This window comes from Pteropus medius, unplaced genomic scaffold (assembly GCF_902729225.1).
Source record: "Pteropus medius unplaced genomic scaffold, Ma_sr-lr_union100, whole genome shotgun sequence".
Taxonomy (NCBI): Eukaryota; Metazoa; Chordata; class Mammalia; order Chiroptera; family Pteropodidae; genus Pteropus; species Pteropus medius.
In genome coordinates this window covers 1,899,525-1,916,022 of record NW_024347867.1, presented here as the reverse complement: position 1 = coordinate 1,916,022, position 16,498 = coordinate 1,899,525, and positions in this window count along the sequence as shown.

The following is a 16,498-nucleotide window of genomic DNA, read 5'->3' as shown; positions in this document are numbered from 1 at the left end:
CTGCTTGCCTTACACTTTCCAGTCTTTTTTTTTTCTCTCACATGCACAACACTGTTTGCCTTCCTACCTTAGGTTATTCCTTTTTTTTTTTTTTTAGTTTCAAGTAAACAGTATGTTGGTTAGACATTTATATAATTTATGAAATAATCCCCTTGATTACTCTTTCTTCCTTCTGGCTCTACACCTAGCCATTACTTAACTGCTGACTGCATTCCCTATGCTGTGCTCCTCATCCCGGTGACCATCTATCAATTACTAATTTGTACTCCTTTAACTCTTCACCCCTTTCTCCCAGACCCCCCCACCCCCACCCTTCTGGCCATTACCAGATTGTCCTCTATATTTGTGAGTCTGTTTTCAACTCGTTTGTTCTTTTTGTTCCTTGGGTTCTGCATATAAGCGAAATTATATGGTATTTATCTTTATCTGACTTATTTCACTCAGCATAATAACCTCTAGGTCCATCCATATGGTTGTAAATGATAGGATTTCATTTTTATGGTTGAGTAATATTCCATTGTATATATGAACCTTAACTTCTTTATCCAATCGTATGTTAATGGGCATTTAGGTTGCTTCCATATCTTGGCTATTGTGAATTCTACTGGACTTTTAAGATCTGCTTCAGACCCTATGTCTCCTAAGAAGACTTCCCTGAATCTTGGCATGTTCCCTATAGTCCTATCTCTAATCTAAGGTAACCGTGTGTTCTTTTGCTATGTTCTCAGAACACTTGAAATCTATGTACCAATAACTTTGTTATATAATAATCTTTATTATGTCCTTGTTAGACTATGGGATCCTTGAAGAAAGTGACTCTGTATCCCCAGCACCTCTTCTAATGCAGTGTTAAGTAATAGTTTGATGAATGAATGAATGAATGAATGAATGAATGAATAGCTGTCGATAGCTGTTAACCTGTGAGATTTAGCCTCTCTGAACTTCAGTGCATTCACCATTTTTGAGGTGAATCCAAATTGAAAAATATAAATTTATTTAGAACAGTAGATGGCAGTAGAACATTGTTTTTCAGCATAGCATTTGCAATTGACCAAATACTTACAGGAAAACTAATAGTCATATAGTATAATTTTTAAAATGCCTCTATACTTTAGTTAATAACACTGCTCAAATTGGTTCATTCATTGTAGCAAATGTAGCATATATTAACATTGTAGCAAATGTTAATGTGGGAAACTGGGTACAGGGGTTTTTGGGAACTCAATACTGTCACAAGTTTTCTGTAAATCTGAAATTATTCTAAAAATTAGTTATTTCTTTAAATACCTCTATATTGCTTGGTATATAATTTTTCTTATACAAAAAATATGAAAAATCCAATATTAATCATTTTCTTTGTATAAATTAATTATGAAAACTCCCATGTCAATAATTAATCTTCAGGTTTTAAAAATAAGTTGTTAGATATCCAGAAATAAAGGTTATTTATTTAAGTATATAAATAAGTAATGCTATTTATATTTAATTGTTCTGTTGTTATAAATGTATTATATACTGATTTTAGAAAATTTGAAGAAAACGAAAAGTATAAAGAAGAGGAATCATTCATAGATAATCACTTTTTTTTTTTTTTACCAGAGGAAATTGCTGCTAATATTTCGGCATGATTTTTAGACATTTTACTCTGCATGTTCTAATAGTTGAGACCCTCCCTGGCTTCTAGCAACACACATTCTTCTGGTTTCTTCCTACTCTTTTGGAAGCTTCTTCCCTCAGATCTGAATTCTAGCCTGTGAAGTTCATCAGCGCTTGGTCCCCGCCCCCTCTTCTTCCTCCTCTTTTCCCCTTTAGATGACCTTAACTATTTCTGTAGCTTAGATACTATGCTGTAAAATAAAAGTTCCAAGTTTATTTCTAGTCCGGACTTCTAATATTCACCAAGTTGAATGTCTCACAGGCATCTCAAACTTAAAACAGCCCAAACTGAGCTCTTGTACCCCCAAATGTATTTTTCTTACTTTGTTGTTGTCTTTCCCATATTAATAAATGGTACCAGCATCCACCAGCTTCTTAGAAGCCATCCTCAACCCACTTACCCCACATCCAACCCATCAGAAAATCTTTAGCTGCCATCTACAAAAATATATCTCAAATCCATGCAACTTTCCCAAGTTCATTATCACTACCTTACTAGAAGCCACTATCCTTTCTTACCTGGACTGCTATAATAGCTTCTTAATTTATTTGCTATCTTCCACTCTTACCCTCTAGAGCAGCCAGAGAGATGTTTAAAGATACAAATTACTTCCCTACTTAAGGTTTTACCAAAATGACAATGGCCATGGCACCTGGATTGAAACTTACACTCCTTGTTGTGGGATCCATTAGCTGGTTGGTCCCTACTCATTTCTATTAAAAGAATTGGTGTGGCTTTTGTCTCCTGATCGAATTTAGACTGATGCAATTTTTAATTAACAAAAAGCATAAGAAAGAACATTTTAAATCCTCATAATCTCATCGCCTTTCTCAGAGATAAACATAGTTAATATTTCAAAATATTTCTACTTCTAGTCTTTTTTTCTATATGGACATACACATACATACACACACTCATATATGTTCATGTATATATATTATATATATTTCTGTTTTTACAAAATTAAACTCTAAGTATAACATATCCTGTTTTTTCTCCACTTCATAGGTGAAATATGAATATTTTAAAATTCTTGATACACTTTGCCAAATAACTTTTCCGATTACATTTACCACCAACAGAATTTAATATCTAACTTGTCCTACCTTTGCTACCTTTAATTATTTTCCTTGTTTGGATTTTTATATTTCTGTGTCTTACTGCTTATAACATTTGTTTCTCCAGAAAGCATTTATTGAGTTCTTCTCATGCACACAGCCCTGTGCCAAGAAGTAATCTAGAAATACACACAGGACAAGGTCCCATAGCCCACACCCGCTACCTCCACCCCGGTGCTCAGGGTGTTAGGAAGGTACTGTCGCCAAGTGATGCTGATGCCAGTGCAGCCTGTTGTCCTAATGAAGGGCTGTGGCTGGGGCTATGGGAGCAGAGAGCAGTCGCTCTTGACTTCAGAGCAGTCAGCAGTTATTAAGAGTCGGGGACAGGACTGGTTCAGGCTCATTTGTTCTCTGTGACCTAATCCTAACTAAAATCCAGTTTTAAACCTTGCCCTAAAACCAGTCTGGCAACTTTCCAAAAGGGACTCATTGACAGGCTTTCAATGGGTGGGAGCAATGAACATTTGTTGAAAATTGCTATATTCTGAGGACTTCACAAATTTAAATTATTACAAGTAATATCTCTTTAAATTCTCACAACTAACTGCAAGTTAGATGCTGTTATGCTCATTTTCAGATGAAAAAAATTGAAACTGAGCAATTAAGTAAATCACCTTAGTAAATAAAGGGATTCAAACTGCAATCTCTTTGCTGCGATGTTCATGCTGTGTCCACTTCATCGCACTGATGTCATGATCTCTGAGCTGAGATAAAAGTTGTTCCTTATGTAAGCACAGCATTCGGAACAAAAAGAAAATAGAGTTAATGAAAGGTTAGTATAGACATATACTAGGTATGGATAGTGGTTAAATCTCAACATCAATTCCAGGTTATGAAAGTCACTAGGTAGACAGAGAATGACACTGAGCTCAAATGATGTTTTCTGGAACCCAAAAGTTTAATTAGAAATAATAAACACTAACATTTATTGAATGCTTCAAGGTATGTGGCACTATTCTTAATACATCATATGTATTATTTTTTTTTACTCAGAACGACCCTCGGAGGTAGGTACAATTATATCTACTTTGCAAATAGGGATACTGAGACACAGATAGTTTAAGTTACTTGTTCAATACTCAGCAAGCTGGTATTAGAGCTAAGATTAGAATCAGAGCCCAGACCAAACAAGCTTCTTGGTCTCAGGCCTCAGCACCTGACCACTATGCAAATAATAATAATAGCAGCTGACATTTATATAGCACTTACTATATGCCAGTCCTTCTTTTAAATACACACTAATTTCTCTTATCCTCACAGTATCATGAGCAATGTACAATTATTGCATTTGTGTTACTGATGAGGAAACTGAGGTACAGAGAAGCATTGGCTCTTAAAGCTCACATAGAATACTAAATAAATTAGAAGGATATCTTTTCCTAGATAGCACAGCTAGTAAGTGGCAGAGCTGGGCCTCAAACCCAGACATTTTAGCTGCAGAGTCTGAGCAATGAACTCCTAAAACTCAATTTTCGTGTGCATATTCTTAGATTTATCGGAGTACATTTGAAATGTGTAGAGCAAACCCAGTTGTCAGTATATATTTTAAGACTCTGTTTCTCTCTCCAAACCAATTCCAGAGTGTGTTCATTCTCACTCTCTTGCTCTCTCCACTGTAAGGATGATTATTATGCTCCTGGGATACTGATGAAAATGAAGGTTGTATATTTCAGGGTTATTTCAGCCTGGAAATTTTCCAATAAGCGGTCAGCTGAGACCTAAATGTGTAAATACATGCCCTTAAAATACACTTTTAAAAAATATATACGTACAAGATAGGGAAGGAGATGAGAAAACACAGGTCCAGGTTGAACACAGTTATATTAAAAATTATGCAAACTTGTTTTGTTAATGAGTTGAAGAGACCATCAATATTTGGGAGACTTGTGTGTGAAAAGTTCACATATTTCAGTCTTTTTCTGATATGGACATTTTGCTTTATTTGGAACTTTCTGTGAGTTCTTCCTGCTTACTTCCGAAACACTATGTTAGGCCACCCAGCCCAACCCATGATGGTCCTGTGTCCTGCCTCTACACAGGTTTCCATCTTATCCCCCAGACTTAGATAGACACCTCCAGAGAATACAGACTTTTCTGTGTTCCTTCAGCATCTACTTAATCGGCCAGGCTCCATGTCTCTTGATTTTAGAAGATAAAATTGCCAAATAATAAATTGCATTGTCATGTGAATAAAAAATGAGAAAGAGAAAAGTATTCTTAAATATATGAATGTCATGCAATATTCAGTGCCTCTGTTGAGGAAAACACAGTCAAGTCGTTCCTTAAACTCTGGAAATCTGCACTTGAGTCAGCTGTCATTGTCGTGTAGAGATGGCATGCAGCACCAGTCCAGAGGTTTAATAACTTAACGTTGTTAAGTTATTAATTAACGTTCAATTAAAGAGTTTTGAAAGAACTGTATTGGCGCTTAGAACTCACATAGAATATTAAATAGAATACAAGGATATCATCAAATCTTTCTGACAAATTTTTAGATTCCTTTTTCTGGAGGTAAACTTAGCAGAATGTGACATTTCCTGTTCATTATTGTACCACTGTCACTGTTCCCATTCACTGGACTCAAATGAAGACTTCTCTCATCCTAACTGAAGCAAAAGCTCTAAGCCTTTCTCTCATCCTAGTGTCCTGTACACACATATACGCACATATTCATACACACAGTATGTGCAATAAAAACGCTTTGTGCTAGTAAACCAGTAATGAATTTCTGGTTTGAGAATCTTAATAACTTTATGAATACATCATTTATTAAATTTACAGAAATATTCATTTATCTCGTGATCTTGGCATCTAGTGAGAGAATACTAGTAGGCTTAGGAAAAATTGAAATTGAAATCTTGAATGGTAAAACAAATTAATCATGGTTATTTTGGAGAGAGTATCTTTTATTTGTTTGTTTATTTATTTATTTATTTTTGTATTTGCAAATCACTTTATAAATTATAAAATACTTTATAATTGATGCAGTTTGATTATGGTTATTTTATGACAAGAGGATTGCTTTTTAACTTTTTGAAAGATTTAAAGCAATGTTTCTTTTAAAATAGCTATGACTTGATCAAGCACTTTATCAACTGGATTCGCGTCAACTGGAAAAGGATATAGACCCACCTCTGGTTCCTTTGAGTTTACAAGTTAATACGGAGGACAGCTCGTACTGGAATACACATGAAAACAAGTAGCAGTAAAAAGTATTTACAACTAAGTACTCGGTGGAAATGAATTGAGTATATATTCAGAGGGCAACTGGGAGCAGAATTATACTGTAGGCAGGTATATTCCTTTTCTATTGCTGTGTTAACAAATTGCCACATCCTTAGCGACTTAAAATAACGCCCAGTTGTTAGCTCACAGATTTGTAGTTCTGAGGTACAGGTGGAGCTCAGGGGAAGAGTCTGCTTCTAAGCTCATTCACGCTGTCAGCAAAATCCAGTTCTCTGTGACTGTATACCTGAGGCTCCCACAGCCTTGCTAGCTGTCAGCTGGGCCCTCTCTACTCCTCGACCTCCTCCATCTTGAAAGCCAGCCACAGCGCATGTAGTCCTTCTTACACTTTCAATCTCTCTGACTTCCTCTTCTGCTGCCAGCTGGATTAATTGGCCTGTGTGATTATATTGCACCTATCCAGGTAATCTCCCCTTTGCCATATAATGAAACACAATCACAATAGTGACAGCTTGCCACATTTACAATTTCCACCCACACTCGAAGGAGAAGATTATCCAAGGGTGAGGGTTATTGGGGGCTACTCTTAGAATTCAGGGAACAGTTCACAAAGGAGGGACCAGAGTGCATCGTAAAGGAAGGACAGGTTCTAGATAAATATACTAAAAAGTTCATTCCAGAGAGAGGAACAGTTTATTCATTCAATAGATATTTATATAATATATTGATATCTGAGGATTGGGATTAAAATGATAAGCAAAGGAGACATGATTCCTGGCCTGGCAAAGCTTACAGAAGTGACCGCAGACAGAACTGCATGAGCTGTATGCAGGGACAGAGAGTAGTCAATGGTTTTGGTGACAGAAATAATTCCTGTAAAGAGATACTACATGGTAGAATATAGGGTCACATGGGTGTATTTATAAGACAAAGCATGTGACATCTGAAAAGTTTTAGGAGGAGGCAGAGAATTTTATGTAAGGAGCCCAGTAGCCTCTGGAAGGAAGAAGTAGAGACACTTAACGTTTTCCCCCCAAAATTAAAGTTGTTAAAACTTGCCTAAGTGCTCTTTAAAATTAAGTACCATTGCCTCTTGAGATTATATGTTTAAAAAGGATAAAATGTACTTTTTATAATTTTTAATTTTTCAGAACATCTAAAAACTTATGAAACAGCACATGAACTATGTTAGTTTCCTTGATGGCATGGTTTGAGATTGACTTACTAACCAGAGAAAAATGTAAATAACAGTGGGTGAAAAGAACAGTTCCAACTGGCAAGAATATCATAGAGATGTCACTAAAGAAATTCTGGGGTTTATAATAAAATCTAAACTTTCCTTTCTGAGGCCTAAATGCCTCTCAAGACCTGGCCCTCGCTGAATTTGCCAACCCCATTTGGTGCTACATTGCCTTTTCTCGCTCCTTCCTGGCCTCCTTATCCTCCCTCCAACACATCAAGCACTTCACTGTCCCAAAGGCTTTGTAGTGGAACACACCTTCCTAAGCTCGTCACATGTTCAGCACACTCTTATGCTTCCGGCACAATCCACTCCCCATCTTAACTAGACACCCCACTCAGTTACTCTAATACATCACTATTCATTTCTTCTAACATGATCTATGTGTTGCAGGTCCCCAACACTACACTCAGACCTGATGATTTGCTAGAAGAAGCCACAGAGCTCAAGTAGTTATTATAGTCCTGGTGGTGGTTTAGAACAGTGAAAAGACACAGATCAAAACAAGCAAAGGGACAAGTCCAGGAGAAACTGGGGGCAGGCTTCCAGGTGCCCCTCCCAATGCAGTTACACGGAGATACTCCTAATTCTCACCGCCACAATGTGTGTAACAACACGTTTGAGGTATTGCCGACCAGGGAAGTGCCTTAGTGTCCAGGGATTTTATTGTGGGTAGTTACACAGGCTTTCAGTGCCCATGTGACTAGCCCTACTGCTCAGTTCCCAGAACCCCTTCCCCTACCCCCTCCAGAGGTCAAACTGACACAGCCCGGCTGAGGGCCTCAGGGATCTGAAAACACTCTTTCTTATCAGGCAAGATGCCCAAAGGGCTCAATGATTACCTCCCAGGAGCTGGTTAAGGGCCAGTCCTCCTAAAGACAGGACTTTCTTTGCAATGTGCAGGGTTCAAACAATCTGGGCCTGCTAAGCTAAACTTTACTGTGCAGTGTGCAACGTCCTTGTTTATTTAACTCACTGCTGTTGACTGAGTCTCTCCTCTCTTAGAAGATGGTTCCATGAAGGCAGAAAGACCTTGTCTGTGTCCTCCAGTGCTGCACAGCCAGAAACCAGCCCAATGCCTGACACAGACACTCCATAGATATTTGCTGAAAGAATAAATGAATGAGTAAATGGAACATTGGGATAAGTATTTATAATACGTTCCTCTTACCTCACTTCTTATAGAAATTTTTTCTCGCTTATATACCTTGAGAGTCTGGAAGGAAATTACAAAACAACATTTTCACAGAGAAAAACAATTTTCAAAAGTTAAGTCCTTACTGGCATAAAATTCCCAGTATTCCTTCAAGCAATATTTACATTTCATAATTATTTGACTTGGCATGATAATTCTATCTAAATATGTCAGAGTTTTGAAAAATAATTTTGGTTTTGTAATGAATTTCATTTTATTGCAAAGCCCAACTTTCTCAAATTATAGTAATAATTCTACTATAATGTTTTCTGAAACATTTATGAATTCCTTTAACTTACATCTCAGTAGCATCTTAATCTTTTGAACTTTCTGATGTGGAAATAATTTTTTATCTAATGTCATAATTTCTTGCAATGTATTCCAGTGGAGTAAAAAAATCCTTCAGTAAATGTAATAAGTTTCCAATATAGAACTCTGCTTCGGGGGGAGGGTGTTATGATTACATTACCTGATGCTTAGCTTTTGCCATCTGCTCTGCCTGCTAATTATAAATGACAGGAGAAGAACTCACAAACATATAACATAAAAATGATTTAAAATCCCCATATCCGTTTTTTTTCATTAAAAAATGCTGCTAAGAAGACATTATTAGTCATGATTATTCATGATTCAGGCACAAATGATAAAGTGAACTGGTTATACACAACAGAACAATTTGTTTCCTGGACTAAAGATTTCCTAAAGCCAATACGATGCTGGAGTATGACTACACTGAAAATTTTATGGCATCTTCAGCATTATGGCACAACAGAAAGTAAATTATTTAAGGGATGATGCTTACGGTAGGGTTGACCACACAGAGATAAATCGTTTCAGCTGCATTCACTTTGTGGTTTGAGATGAAATGCTAGGAAAAAAGAGAACAAGATGTGAGGCCATATAAACACGCTCTGCAGATTTGCATAATCATCATCATAATAAATCCTGCTGTAGTAGTATAAATCTTACTGTGGACGATGAATGTGAGCCCTAATGAAAGCCATAGTCTCATGATATTCATACTGTTTCTGAAAGAAAAAAAAAAAACAGTATAAATTGCTTTAAAAATTATTGCTCTGCCCTTTGTAAGTCAAATACTGATATAGCAGACTCTATATTAACCAACTTTGGTAATAATAATAATAATCACCTGGGTGCTTATTAAAATCACAACTTTCTAGGTTCCATGCTTGTAGAATATGTTTCTGTAGCAAGAGAGGGGGATATAAAATTTATCTTCCAAATGGTATTCTGGTCCAACAGAAAATGTCCTAGACAAACCAGACCATATGGTTATTATCAATAGGTCTGGGTGTATATTTCCCAAGAACTCCATGTGATTCTTATGAAGAGGGAATAGGAATCCTCCTGTAAGAATTAACCTCAGTCCCTCAGGGCCTACAGCACATCTAGGAAGAGTTTCTGCCTGGTGGGAACCATCTGCTACCATCCCAAGGAAAGGCCTTTCAGGTCAAGTGATCAAATGTCCCGGTTTGCCTGGGACTAAAAGGATCCCCAGATCGCATGACTTTTAGTGCTAAAACCAAGTCCTGGGCAAACAGGGATGAGTTGGTCACCCTCTCATGGGAACCAGGCACAGTAAATTTTCCAGAGACTTGGGAATGGGAGAAGTCAATGAGAAGAAAAGTCAGAAAGTCAGAAAGAGAACTGAGAACTCTCACGAGAGTGGAATATTATTTCCATCCAAAGGCACATGAGTATCCCTTCCTCTCTGAGTATATATATTTGTTTTCTAGGGCTGCCATAACAAAGTACCACCAACTATCTGGCTTAAAATAACAGAAATTTACTTCCTCACAGTTCTGGGGGCCCGAAAGTCTGAAATCAAGTTGTTGGCAGGCCATCTGAAGGATCTAGAGAAGAATTCTTCTTTGCCTCTTCCTGGCTTCTGGTGGCTGCTGGCAATCCTTGGCTTTCCTTGGCTTGTGGCTGCATTGCTCCGATCTCTGCACTCATTGTCACATGACCTTCTTCTGTGTGCGTGTGTGTGTGTGTGTGTGTGTACGTATGTGTTTAGGTTTCCAGATTTCTCTCTCTTTTTTCTTATAAAGACATGGATAGGATTTAGGGCCTATCCAAATCCAGTGTGAACTCATCTTAACTAGTCACTTCTGCAAAGACTCCATTTCCAAATAAGGTCACATTCTGAAGTTCCGATGTATGCAAATGGAGAGTGGGAACACTTCAACCCAGTGTAGCATGTAAGAAACAGTAATGCAAAAAGAACTATTTTAAAAGGAGGTTCCTGAAGTCCCCCTTGCAGATTACACTACATGGTGTTCCTGTTCATTCTTTTTTATGGGCGAATAATATTTTATTGTAGATCTATACCATAATTTCTTTATCCATTCATCTACTAATGGATGTTTAGTTGTTTCCATATCTTGGCTATTATAAATAATGCCACAATGAACATAGGGATGCATATATCTTCTTGAGTTAGTGTTTTCATTTTCTTTGGATAAATATCCAGAAGTGAAATTGCTAGGTCATAAGGTAGTTCTATTTTCTATTTTTTGAAGAACCTCTATACTGTTTACCACAGGAGCTGCACCGATTTACATTCCCAGAAACAGTACACGAATGTTCTCTTTTACCTACATCCTTGCCAACACTTGTTTTTTCTTGTCTTTTTGATAATAGCCATTCTAACAGTTGTGAGAGAACATCTCATTGTGGTTTTGATAGTCATTTCCCTGATAGTTAATTCTGTTGAGCATATTTTCCTGTATCTGGTGCCATCTGTAAATCTTCTCTGGAAAAACATCTATTCAACTATTCTGCCATTTTTTTAATCTAATTTTTTTTTTTTTTTTTTGGCTATTGAGTAGTATGAGTTCTTTATTATATATTTTAGATATTAGTCCCTTAACAGATATATAATTTGCAAATATTTTCTCCCATTCGGTAGGTTGCCTTTCCATTTTGTTGATGGTTTCCTTTGTTGGACAGTTTTTTAGTTTGATTTAGTCCCAGTTGTTTATTTTTGCCTTTGTTGCTTTTGCTTTTGGTGTCAGGTTAAAAACATCATCACCAAGACCTATATCAAGGATTTTATTGCCTATGTTTTCTTCTAGGTGTTTTACAGTTACAGGCCTTATATCCAGGTCTTTAATCCATTTTGAGCTAATTGTTGTGTATGGTGTAGGTTGGTGGTCCAGTTTCATACTTTAGCATATGGCTGTCCAGTTTTCCCAACATTATTAATTGATGAGACTATTCTTTCCCCATTGTATATTCTTGGCTATACTACACTAGTTATATAACAAAGCTATAATAATTAGAATGGTTTTGGCATAAAAACAGATGTATAGGTTAATAGAACAGAACAGAGAGCCCAGAAATAAACCCATGCATTACGTGGCAATTAATTTATGATGAAAAAGCCAAATTAATTTTATATTCAGCCTTTTATGCTCCATAAAAGTGCCTGTTGGGAATTTCACTAGAATTGCTTATTATCCAATCTTTCATTTTCACTTAAATGAAGTATGTTTCTTCATTTACTTGGATCTCCTTAAAATTCTTCATTAAAGACTTGGAATATTCTGTATAAAGGGCCTGTGCATATTTTCTTATATTTATTCCTAGATGCTTTCTATTATTTTATATGTAATTTATTTTATACATAATTTTTGTTTGTTTTTGCTGGTCAGTAGAAATGCAACTATCTTTTTATATTGATACTACATCTAGAATCTTGCTAAGCTGTTATTAATTCTGACAATTTATCTGTAGATTCTTTTGAGTCTTCCAAGTAGATCGTTATGTCATCTATAAATCATGACTATTTCATTTATTTCTTTCCTAATTCTTACACTTTTTCTCTTGTTTCAATGTGCTGCCTAAGATCTTTAGTACACTGTTGAATAGAAGTGGTAATAGGAGAATTTGTGTCTTGGACCTATGTCCCTTCCTTCTCTTTGATGCTTAATTCAGAATCAGAGCTCAAATGAACGTATTGATGAGGAAAATTATATGCCACACTTCAGCTTCCATAATATGAGACAGGGCTCTTTCTCTAAACTTCTAAGAAATTCCTCCTAAATTGGAAGGATATTCAGATGCTGGACAATGGAAATCACCTGTAATTGTTTGTATATTTGTCTTTTTTACAGTAAGATCCTACCTAATCAACCTAAATGCCATAAGTAATAATGTGCCTATAGGAGAATTTATTCTTCATTTCAAATTGAAACTCTAAGAGCACATCTCCCTTTGCTGCACACATAATATCTGAATGAGGGATTCTCCCCTTCATATATCATTGATGGAAGCTTCTATGGCCTGTTGCAAGAAGTTGATACTTGGGGAATGTATGAGGCTAAAGTACGGAACATTCTAAAGGACTGGAATTTATCATTAGTATAAAACCCCAGAGCTGACTTTTCAAAGTCACATTTTCAGTAATTGCCTTCTTCTTCTTCCAAAGATGTACCTACTTCTGTTTCTACTGCATCACCTATAGCAGACCCATGTTTTCTTCTGCCTGGGTTACGAATGAATATAACACAATCTCCTTTATGTTCACATCTGTGAAGAATATCATGTCCTTTTACAGTTTTCTAGAGGATTATTGCTAGCAACAATGAGAAAGAGACTTAATAAAGAGGATCCTGCCATCAAATTCACACATAAACACAGAGAAACAATATCAAATTCCATGTCGTTAACCATTAAGTTAAAAAACAAATTACAAACTTAAATTTGCATTCTATATGACAAAAATGACCTTCCTTAATATGAAAACAGCCCTTACAAATTGATAAAAAGAGATTATACCCTAATTTTTTAAATGGGCAAAGGACATGAACAGGCAGAGCTGAAACAATGGAAATAAGAATATGCAACTTTATCTTTCAGTTTTTGTTATAAACTAAAGCACGAATTAAATATAATTTTTCACTTGATAAGTTGGCAAAGAGAGAAAAGATTTTTAACACATTTGATGCTAAAGACGGGAATATAGATTCTCATGTGTACTATTGGTGGAAGCAAACAACCATGTCCTTGAGGATAGTCTGGCAATACCTTGTCAAACCCTATAACTATGTATGTTTTTTGACTCAGCACTTCCAATTCTAGGAGTTTAGTCTAGGAATATATTCTAACGGGGAAGTAATATAATAACTACAGAAATGTTCATTGAAATCTTTGTTACAATAGTAAAACCTGGAACCAACAGTATGGATTGAATAAAGTTTGCTAGGGTCACACAACATAATAATTAGCAGTCATTAAAAAGGAAAACTTTCTGTGACAAACCATAGAGTGAAAAGAAGCAGAAGGTATAAGAGCATGTATAATGTTACCTGGTTTACATAAAAAGTATGCCAATATATGCTCATATATACAAACATCTACACATCCAGATATATCACTGTTATGAGAAAGGCTGTTCATTAACTTTATTAACCAGCAAGTGTCGAGCCTTTGGGGGTTGTTTATTGTTTATAATGTTATATATCATTTATGTAGCCTTTACTCTGTGATTCCCTTTCCCCTGGCACCTTTGTTCCTCAGGTTATAATTGCCTTAATAACTGAATTCTCATTTTTGTCTTCCCAAACCTTGACAACTCTGACATCTGCAGGCCACCATTTTTGACTTGGCCTCTATGCACTATGATGTGAACTGGCAAACGCTCTGAGGGAAAACTAGCAGAGAACACTCAGTTTACTTCTGTGCATTCTTCTTTTCTCCAGAATCTTGGCCCTTTGAGTCCTGGCTGCCCTGGTTGTTTCTGATGCCTTCAAACAATTGCTTTTAACTTTTTAATTCCAGTTTTAGAATTGTTTTCAATAGTAAGGTTGTCCTACTATAAGCTGCTGTATCAGAGTCAGAAGCAAAAATCCAATTGTATCATATTTAAGTATATATTAATTATTTCTAAAATAGAGAATTGTTTTGTGAATAAAATAATCATTTTTCAATGTTAGCCATTATAAATATTATCTATTTTGGAGTATTTAAAATTATTCTTTAAAAAAGGGTATACTATATTTTATACAAATTACTTGAAAGATATTAAAATAATCATTTACTTCTTTAAATGCTCAAGATCGCAAATGATTTATAAACCATCTTCAAATTGAATATTATTTTCCTAGGTTGAGTTTAATGCAAAATTGAATTTCATTCAAAAATACATGTATTTTTCTTTCAGATTATACTCGTGCACATTCGGATTAGACTTAATATTGCAAACAAGTTTCTTTAGTGTACTGGGAATTAGGCAAAAAGATTAATGATTTGAACATCAGATAAAATAAGCTTGAAAGGGAGATTTGAGCAGGAAATATGGATTTAGCATCATCAACCTGGGTGGTCAGGATCTTAAATACAGTCGACCGTTGAACAACACCAGTTTGAACTGCACGGGTTCCCATATACATATGTTTCTTTCAGTAAATATCTGTAGTGTTTTTAATCTGCAGTTGGGAGTCCATGGATGTGGAGGGCCGACTGTATGCCTTGATCTATGCCATTTTATGTAGAGACTTACGTATCTGCGAATTTTGGTATCTGAGGCAGGTCCTGGAACCAATCCACTATGAATACCGAGTGTCAACTTAAGCTTTTGGGGGTTCAAAAGCTATAAAGAATTTTCGACTGTGAGGGGGTCGGTGCCCCTGACTCTTGCATTGTTCAAGGGTCAATTTAATAGCAAATTCACTCGATATTTCCAGATTTGGAAATTTTTCTGGATTGTAGCTGCTTCCTAAATATTTGTAAACGGGGAACTGCTTGGACCCTAAACACTTCAAGGAAGCCTTTTACACATCCTTTACTCACCTCTCTCCCCCATTTCCAAACTTTCAGTCAGTCCTCTATCTATCCTCTTCTCTTTCACTCATTTAATGTCCTCCTGTTTCACAAGGAAAACAGAAGCCACTAGATGTAGTTCCCACAAATTCCTCTCCCCACATCAACAAATTGAACACTATCAAAACACAGCCTTCTATCTTCTCCTCCTTATCTGTAGATTGGCCTTCATTCCCCCAGATAGGGTCACTGACTTTATCTGGCTGCCTCCAACCTCTTCAACTTCTGCGTTTATGTCTTCTTTCTTTCACTGTGTAAACATACTTCCCAAATATAGCCTCTTTAATTTCAAATCTCCTGCTGGTCTGGTGTTTTTTAAATTTCAGGTCTCTACCCATTTGTGGGTCGTGAAACCAATGAGTCTGTTTCACCAGATTATACTCTTTTTTGTAAAGGAAGTAGTGTGGAACCTACAATATCAGAATGCAACGCATGTATTCTAAATCCGAGCTGTCCATATTGTAGCAAATACTGGGAACAACTGAGTAGAAGGACAGCTGGTGGAGGGGATGGAATGACTATATGCTTGGGCTGGAAGCCAGCCAACCTCACTCTTTTGTTTACAGATGTCTCATTTGATTTTCAGGATTTGATCATAGTTGTATCAGGAGAATTAATGTTTTACAGTTTCATTTGTGCCAACATAACTTATAGTTAATTATGAAGTGAAGTTTAGAAGAATGTTATCGCAATGGCAGCAAGACCTCTCATCAAGTTTTGATTATAAGGTAATAACTTTCAATGTATTTTTGAATCAGGCATAACCGTTAGGCATCTTTTGACTTTACAATAATTGTATATTTTAATTAATCTTCTGTACATTATTCTTAAATTAATTTATTCACTCATTAGAAGAAATAAGAATGATGATGTGAAAAACGCATCAACACATCGACACAGAAGCATGTTCTGGTTGAACTACTAGATCTGGAACTGTAAATAATGACAACATTGGGAAAATTTTTTCTTCTAATCAATAAATTTTAAAATTTGAGCTACTTTTCAAAAAAATTCAAGTCTTTCTAAAATGTATTATTTTCAATGATAGTCTTGTAAATGAAAACTTAAAATCTTATGAAAAAAATGCTTGTAAATACAGCAAGACAAACTTGTTAATAAGGCCTTCAAATATTTTCAAGGAAAGAAAAAGAAGAGCCATAAACTTGTCAATACTATTTCATATACATTCATGAGAAAATAATACTGTCATATTTAGCTGAATATATGTGGCAAAAGAGAAAATTATTCACATAGTT